The sequence below is a fragment of the Priapulus caudatus genome, unplaced genomic scaffold (genome assembly GCF_000485595.1).
Source record: "Priapulus caudatus unplaced genomic scaffold, Priapulus_caudatus-5.0.1 Scaffold510, whole genome shotgun sequence".
NCBI lineage: Eukaryota > Metazoa > Priapulida > Priapulimorpha > Priapulimorphida > Priapulidae > Priapulus > Priapulus caudatus.
Genome location: NW_014577571.1, coordinates 101776 through 109275, shown reverse-complemented (window position 1 = coordinate 109275; position 7500 = coordinate 101776). Strand labels below are relative to the sequence as shown.

The following is a 7500-nucleotide window of genomic DNA, read 5'->3' as shown; positions in this document are numbered from 1 at the left end:
CCAGGTTAGCGGTGAGGGGAAATATTTTAGTACATACTCGTTATTCAGGGAATGCTATTTCATAGTGCAATGACTACCGACGTATGAGTAACATTGAGTATCGAGCATCATTAAAAAACAGGGTTGATACAAATGTATTACGACATTTTTGCATGAAGCCTGCATGGCGTTTACTGGATTTAACAAAATCGCATTTCTGTTTGGAACGGTGGTTGCTTCCTGTTTGTTACGTCACGATGCAAAGGAGTTATAGGACTGTTCTCGCGGGATACAGGAAAAAAAATTCTACCGAGGCGAGAGTTTCTGTTTTTTGTATGCTAGGTCAAAGATTCGCATGATTTTACGATGTGTCGCTTGGCACTCTCTCTCTCTCTATCGACGTTTATTCCCCCCTCACAGTAAACGGGCCAGCACGTGTACCTCTCGTTTTATTGCATGATCCGCATGCCACGAGATGATTCACTTCCTGGATAGTTTGCGTACGAAATTACAATATGGGCTTAACCATCGGTTATAGCTGACACATCCAGCCCATGGTAAATTGCAAGCTCTAGCCTGGTATTTGCGAGTAGTCGCGTAAAAACGCTTCCGTACTAGCTAGAGAGCAATCGTTTCAAAATATCTCACGTCGGATTTCAAACATAAATACAATGTATACACACACATATATACGACGCGCGCGCGTACACACATATAACTCATGTAGGGGGTGTGTGGGCAGATCGGGTGTGCTGTGGGCTGTGTGTGTGTTTGTATGGGTCTTATGTAACACTGCGTGTCTCGGCAGCTTGTATTTATGTCTCGCTATGTGGGGAGAACCGCCCCTGGGCTGTTTTCTGCTGTGTTCGCGTACTCGTAGCGGCATTTCCGCAACAATGTCTCGCAAATCTTTATACCGCGCACACACGCGCGCGCACGCACACACGCACACGGACGCACACATAGACACACACACGCACGCACGCACGCACGCACGCATGCAGCAGGCACGCACGCACGCACGCACGCACGCACGCACGCACACACACACACACAAACACACACCCACACCCACACGGAGGCACACACGTGCGCGCACGCACACACGCACACGGACGCACACACGCACGTACGTACCGCACGCACGCACACGCACGCACGCACGCACACACACAACACACACTCTCTCTCTCTCTCTCTCTCTCTCTCTCTCTCTGCCTCTTTCTACGTCTCTCTCTCTCCCGTCTCTCTCTCTCTCTCTCTCTCTCTCTCTCTCTTCCTAGTCTCTCTCTCTCTCTCATCTCTCTCTCGCTCTCTCTCTCTCTCTCTCTCTCTCTTTCTCTCTTCTCTCTCTCTCTCTTCTCTCTCTCTCTCTATCTCTCTCTCGCTCTCATTCTTGTCCCTCTGTCCTAGAACCGGTCCAGGCGTTCACCACTCTGGCTCCACTCTCCCTCTCTCTCTCCTGCCGCTCCCTCCTCCCCTCTCCCCTCCCCCACCCTCACCTGCAGTCGACCTCGCTATGTAGGCCCCGGTGGAGCGGGCGGACAGTTGCAGTAATATCCCTTCTCATCAGCATGGACACTGCGCCTCAATTCCATGCATGGCTGCGTACAGACAGTTCGTCAACCCTCCTCACTTCTACCACAGCACAAACACACGCATGACAATGTTACAGTCACATCACCATACACGACGCGAATAGATGCGCCGTCACGCACGTACTGTTCTTTTTTTGAGTTAGTCGTCCACCTGTGTAGAAAAATGGTCACTGTATAGAACGGTCACTCGCTGTATAAAGACAAGTTAGACATCATGCTGTCATAACTGATACCGTTTTTCGACGTGACGAGCTAGTACAGTAAAAGCGCGCTATAGTAATTGCACCTCTGTGAGTTTTAAGGACACTTCCATTAATTGCACCTCTCTATTGAGGACACTTCCATTAATTTCCCTTGAGCTGACCGTTATATAAAAGGTTTGAACTGTAGTATATTGATGAGGCCAAAGTTGTTTGACTAAAATGTCTTACTAAGTTAACCACAGAGCATGTTTGATTCTATCGACGCTTAAAGAATCCATGTGAGATCACATTTCACCAATCATGAAATCCGTAAAATTAAACATAATCATATTATGCGTGTACACGTCTTATAAAAGTCAACTCACGAATCCGACCTCAACACAGAAATCCCACGTTAAACCAAACGATGTTTTATGTCCAACACCGACCTGAGAATGTAGCATCCCCCCCCTCATGTTAAGAGCCCCCCTATATAAACCAAACTTCACAAAGCTGGACTTAATAAGACGACCCCGAGGTGGTCCGGCATTGGCGAGTCCTGCTGTATATATAAATATAAACAGGACAGCACGCTACAACAATAACATCACGGGCTTTAGGCTACATAAATAGCATGTACGATCGTGGGTAGACTAGAACATGCCAATCAACAGACATGTTCCTATAATCCATTAAACACCATTAACTACGGAAAAAAAGTAGCAACACGCGCGCATCAGCGTTACTAAGAATCAGACCAACATGTGAGGGCGCTTCTTCTCCGTATCTCACACTGTAATGAATGACTCCACAACATAAAAGACGGGGTGTCCTGTAAATTATAGCCGTTCCCTATTCTCAATCTTCACTCGTTCGCCATCTAGCTTCATTCTTCACCCGGTTCGAATGCACTCTCAGAAAACCGTTACGTAGAAAACTGCGTGACCCACTCTCCCACCACACCCCCATCAGCAGCAGCCATCAGCCAACAACAGCAGCAGCAGCAGCACCAACATCAGCAGGAACAATCTGAATAGTCCCGCTACAAACATACCCGCTCGCTAAACACAAAACGTAACACGAATCGCAAATAAACCACACAAGCGGAATCACACGAGCTTGCTTTCATCAGGCGGATGAAAAAATTACAATATTTCCTTATCATCCCCGGTGGCTTACATGTACGCCAACCCCGGGGACCAAACATAAATAGACATAAATAATATAATATCACGAGACCGCCAACTATATGGGCGACTGTGAGTCGGTATCTAGCCATTAGCAACCCTATATCGGGATCTTGCCCATCAACGCACGTCCACTTGTGCAGTTTACCAATGAACTAACCGGAGCTAGTGTGCAAACCGCAGCCAAAAACCTGTTAGCTCGTAAGCGTATGTGCGATAAGTATAAGTATAAGTCCTTTCATCTAAGTCTGTACACAGGCCCTGCTCAACTCTTTGACCTACAAACCAACATTATGTGTGACGACAGTTCCTGGCTAGGATTTGTCTTGGCTATACTATAATATAATGACACGGCCCACCAGATGAGACGGATACTGAGAACGTTGCCGAAAGGAGATGTTGATCCCAAGCGCTGCAAGCGCAGATTCTTGCGCGCAGTTTCCGCGGCAAGTGCTGATCTCTGGCGCAGCGACGCGGAACGTCCTACGACAGTATGCAGCTGCTGGCAGCTATGGTCCGTGCGCCGAAGTGCGTGGCCCGCGCTACGGATCCATAGCATCCACCGAGCAGTCGAGAATTAGAATCAATAGCTAATGCGTGCCCGTGCGCGCGGCCTGTGCTATCCCCTTTCCTGTCCGCTCCCTCTCTCTCTTGCTGGCTCTTGTCTCTCTCTTCTTTGTATCCCTCTCTATCCTCGGCCGCTATCTATTGCTGTCTCCTCGCTCTTCTTGTTCGTCTCTCTCCGATCTCGTGACTTCTGGGTAGCATGTTCTGTCCAGTGACCGACACCGTGACAAAGCACCACTCGCATTCATCGACAAAATGTTCATTGTCGTAACATCGAATTTGTCTCATCCCTTATCTCTTGTGTCTTACATGGCTAGGCAACCACTGCATCAACACATATTAAGGCAGCTCTGCAATGTCTGAAGGCAGAAATTGACATATAAGCTGTTAGCATCAGCCTACTCATTTTTGTCAAACAAGGTGCAGACGACAGCAGCCAGGCATACTTCCAAGAAGCCCTTTGCTTTTCCACGTGTACGTCGACACACATACAACTGTTACACAGAGTACATGCAACTCCTAGAACCATGCCTGTTTATCGCAAAGTGACGGCGGCTGAGCGATGGGCATATGGCCCTCATGAAGCGTAAAGTGGCATCACACGGACTGTGTGTATGCTGTTCTGCAACGAGGGAGCAAAACTACAAGCAGCAATGACGTATATGACTCTCTCCAACAGGCTGTTGTATTGTGGCCCCCTACTATGATTGGGTTATATACCCAAGACACAACATGCTCGCAAATACACAGCCATTGCTGCTGCTGTTTTCTGCAATTCTGCAGCTGCATTAAGACAGACACAAGCAATGGCTAAGCTGCTGTTGTTGCGCAATTGTGGGAACTGCACTTACGACCAGGCGCACATCTTGACGTATCCTCTTTCTCCGACTCTGAACATCCTATAAGCACAGAAGTGAAAAGCGACATGTTACTGATGCATCACTGGGAATTAGCAGAAAGAAATTGTTCGTTTGAAACATGCAAGAACTGTAAAAACAGAAAGTAACAGAAGTTGTAACACACTTCAACATACCCATTTCATTTGTTACATGAAATGACATTATGGCATTATATCAATACATATGCAAGCATGACACGAATCATATGATCATATGAATGATGTATGGACATGCAGAACCCATATAAAAACGTAACAAGTCCACTTGTCGAGCTAACGACATGTTTCCCCACTATCTACCAATAATTGCCAAATATCTCCATCATTTTGCTACGCATGACACGTTCGCCCCAACCATGTGTACGTATAGGAAGTGTCTCTGCACCGACATGACTTACGGCTCCCAGTTGTACACCATGAACGGAAATATAGGCTGAGGTCAAGTAAAACTTAACATCGGCAGTGACAAAAGCGAATAACTTTCAGCCCCGTTCGAAGATTTACATTCTGAGTAACATATACTATACTATACTACTATATCGTATATCACCTACTTGTGAGGGCTCGCTGTGCTGGCTGTGCTGTGCAATACTATACTTATGCCAATGCTATGTTCCGCCTTGCTATGCTTATGGCTACTGCTGTGCTATGCTATGCTCGCTATATTATAGTATACCTATACTTACAATACTATACTATACCGTATACTATACTGATATAACTTTCACTATACCTATACTATACTATACTATACTATACATACATACCTATACTATACATACGTATACTATACTATACTTATACTCTACCGACTATACTTTGTTTTACTTAGTGACTTTACTTTCCTTTGCCTGCTCGATCTCTGCGGTCTGTCACAGAACATACCGCCGCCCACAAAACACACATACTGACTTCCACTATCCTCTGCTACGCGAGTGGACAGGCGGTGTGGTAGGCGTAACTAGATATTAATGTAAACCTTACCACAGTTGCGCAGCGATATTGTCATCCAGTGTGTGCACTGCTTATGATAAACTACCAATCGGCTTCTGGACCGGCGCTTAGATTTGTGACACCTACATCTCTTTACATCCACTACATTTAAATCCAGACAGCATATGTATAGAAAAGCTGGCTTATAAAACCTACGAGCGACTCGCCAAAACGAACTTTGCGTGTGCCGCCCTATTCACACTGGCGTCTGATTGCCGCAATATGCAACGGCGAGACCTGAGTCAGACTGAAAGTAAAACTCACTTCTACGATCGCACGAACATGAATTTACAGTAGACAGAAAAACGATATGCTTATACACTGTGTGGAAATTAGCAGGGCGTAAGAAGTGAAAATAACGCTAGCATGCGTGGGACTGTGAATCGATGTTATATTGAGTATACAATGTGTCTGACCGGTAGTAAGTGTTAAAGACCGTCTATAGGCTTAACTTGCGCCGCTAGCTCTCCGTTTTGCCATGCTACAAAATAAATGTATAAGCCTTTAATGATGCAATTCTATGAAAGACGTAACATTTTTGTAATGACTATATTACATAACATTTATAGCCAGTTTTGTGTATATATGGACTCAATGAACCAGAGGCTATAGAAAATGTCTTACACTGACAGTATACATTATCTACTGCTGCCTCATGCGTGTGCAAGATAGGCTAGTTCCCGTTTGAGTTATGCATGAGGTTAACGCAGTGTTATGAAACTGCATAGATAATGGCATCTCCGCTGGGCTACCACTGCACAAGCGCTATTGCGTCGAATTAGTGTGCGTTCAGTTAGTGCTAGCGTGTGGAACCTGTCGACTCAGAGCAGTCGAGGTTATACGATTTGCCTGTGCCGCGTACTTCACACTGGCGTCTGATTGCCGCAGAGATTTGCCCCGAGACTTCTGATCAGTCAGCTGAAACGTAAACTAAACCCTTCTACGACGAACATGAATATAAAGTAGAAGAAAAACGTATTGCGCGTTATACACTCGTTGCAAAATTTAGCAGCCGGGATGTTGAAAAGTAGACCTAATATATGATATTATTTATTCATACTTTAAAGTCAGTACGCTTCGTCAAACCCGCCCTGACTTTGAAAGCGACAGTGCGTATTATTTAATCATAAATACCCCTAATGAGTACGAAATATTAATATCGAATTACAAAGACAACTCCGAAAGGGCAATTAACTCAGTTGAAAAAAAGGGAAATGAAATGCATATCCCGCTTAGAAAACCGTTGCAGTTCTCGCGGTGACGTTACTAATACGCACTCTCTACCGGTAATTGTCAGGCCAGTCCAAATTGCACACCAGATCTAGGTCAATTTCCGTCAAATTCAAGTATGCGAGCCTTAACTGCCCCAGCTAGCTTCTATAGTATTCAGATACACCGTGCCGCCTGAATTCCTTGCAGATCGCCGAAGATCTTCAAAACTTAACGATAGACGCAAGCCTTATCACCCAAACCTATACTCGGCGGCTTCAACAACCACCCACCACCTTTCTCTCCACACTCTCGAATATACTTCTCTGCTATCGCCAACGTTCCGCGAAATACAAAAACCTATCTGCCACATATTAAGTAAAAACTTTACCTAGTGCCGAAATTCGTCACTCTCACTGATCGACTCTTCACCTATGTTCAGACCTAATTAACCTTACACCCGCCCTATCAGCTGACCGCCCTTGAATATGAACATCTCTGCAATATTGCCTTCTTATTGCCTATGCTGAACATTTGATACATTTACACGACAATCTTAACATCCCATAACGTAATGGGAGCTTCTTCAGTCGCACTTCACGAAGAAAAACCACCACTACAGAATCACACGGTCAGCCACCAGCCTTAAATGATTGGACATTGTCCCGTAAATGACAAAGACCGGAAACCCTGACGGTGGCCGCATAATTACATGTTGCAACACTGCGCGGAAGCAGCCCTCCTCAACGAAGCAATATCCAACATTCGTCTCACAGACACAGGACTGTCTTTATCTGAGACTACCACTCACTACCCAGTGCATGTGAAAACGGGGCCCATATCATCTCTTCAACAAGATCCACTGCTACATCGGGATCCCAATACCT

The 7500-nt window shown here is 45.6% G+C and overlaps 1 protein-coding gene across 1 annotated transcript in view; it reads right to left on the bottom strand.

The window, feature by feature from the left end:
• The window catches only part of LOC106811156 (protein jagged-2-like), a 58398-nt gene that overhangs the window by 38941 nt on the left and 11957 nt on the right, over positions 1–7500 (bottom strand). The gene's annotated exons all lie outside the window — the stretch shown is intronic.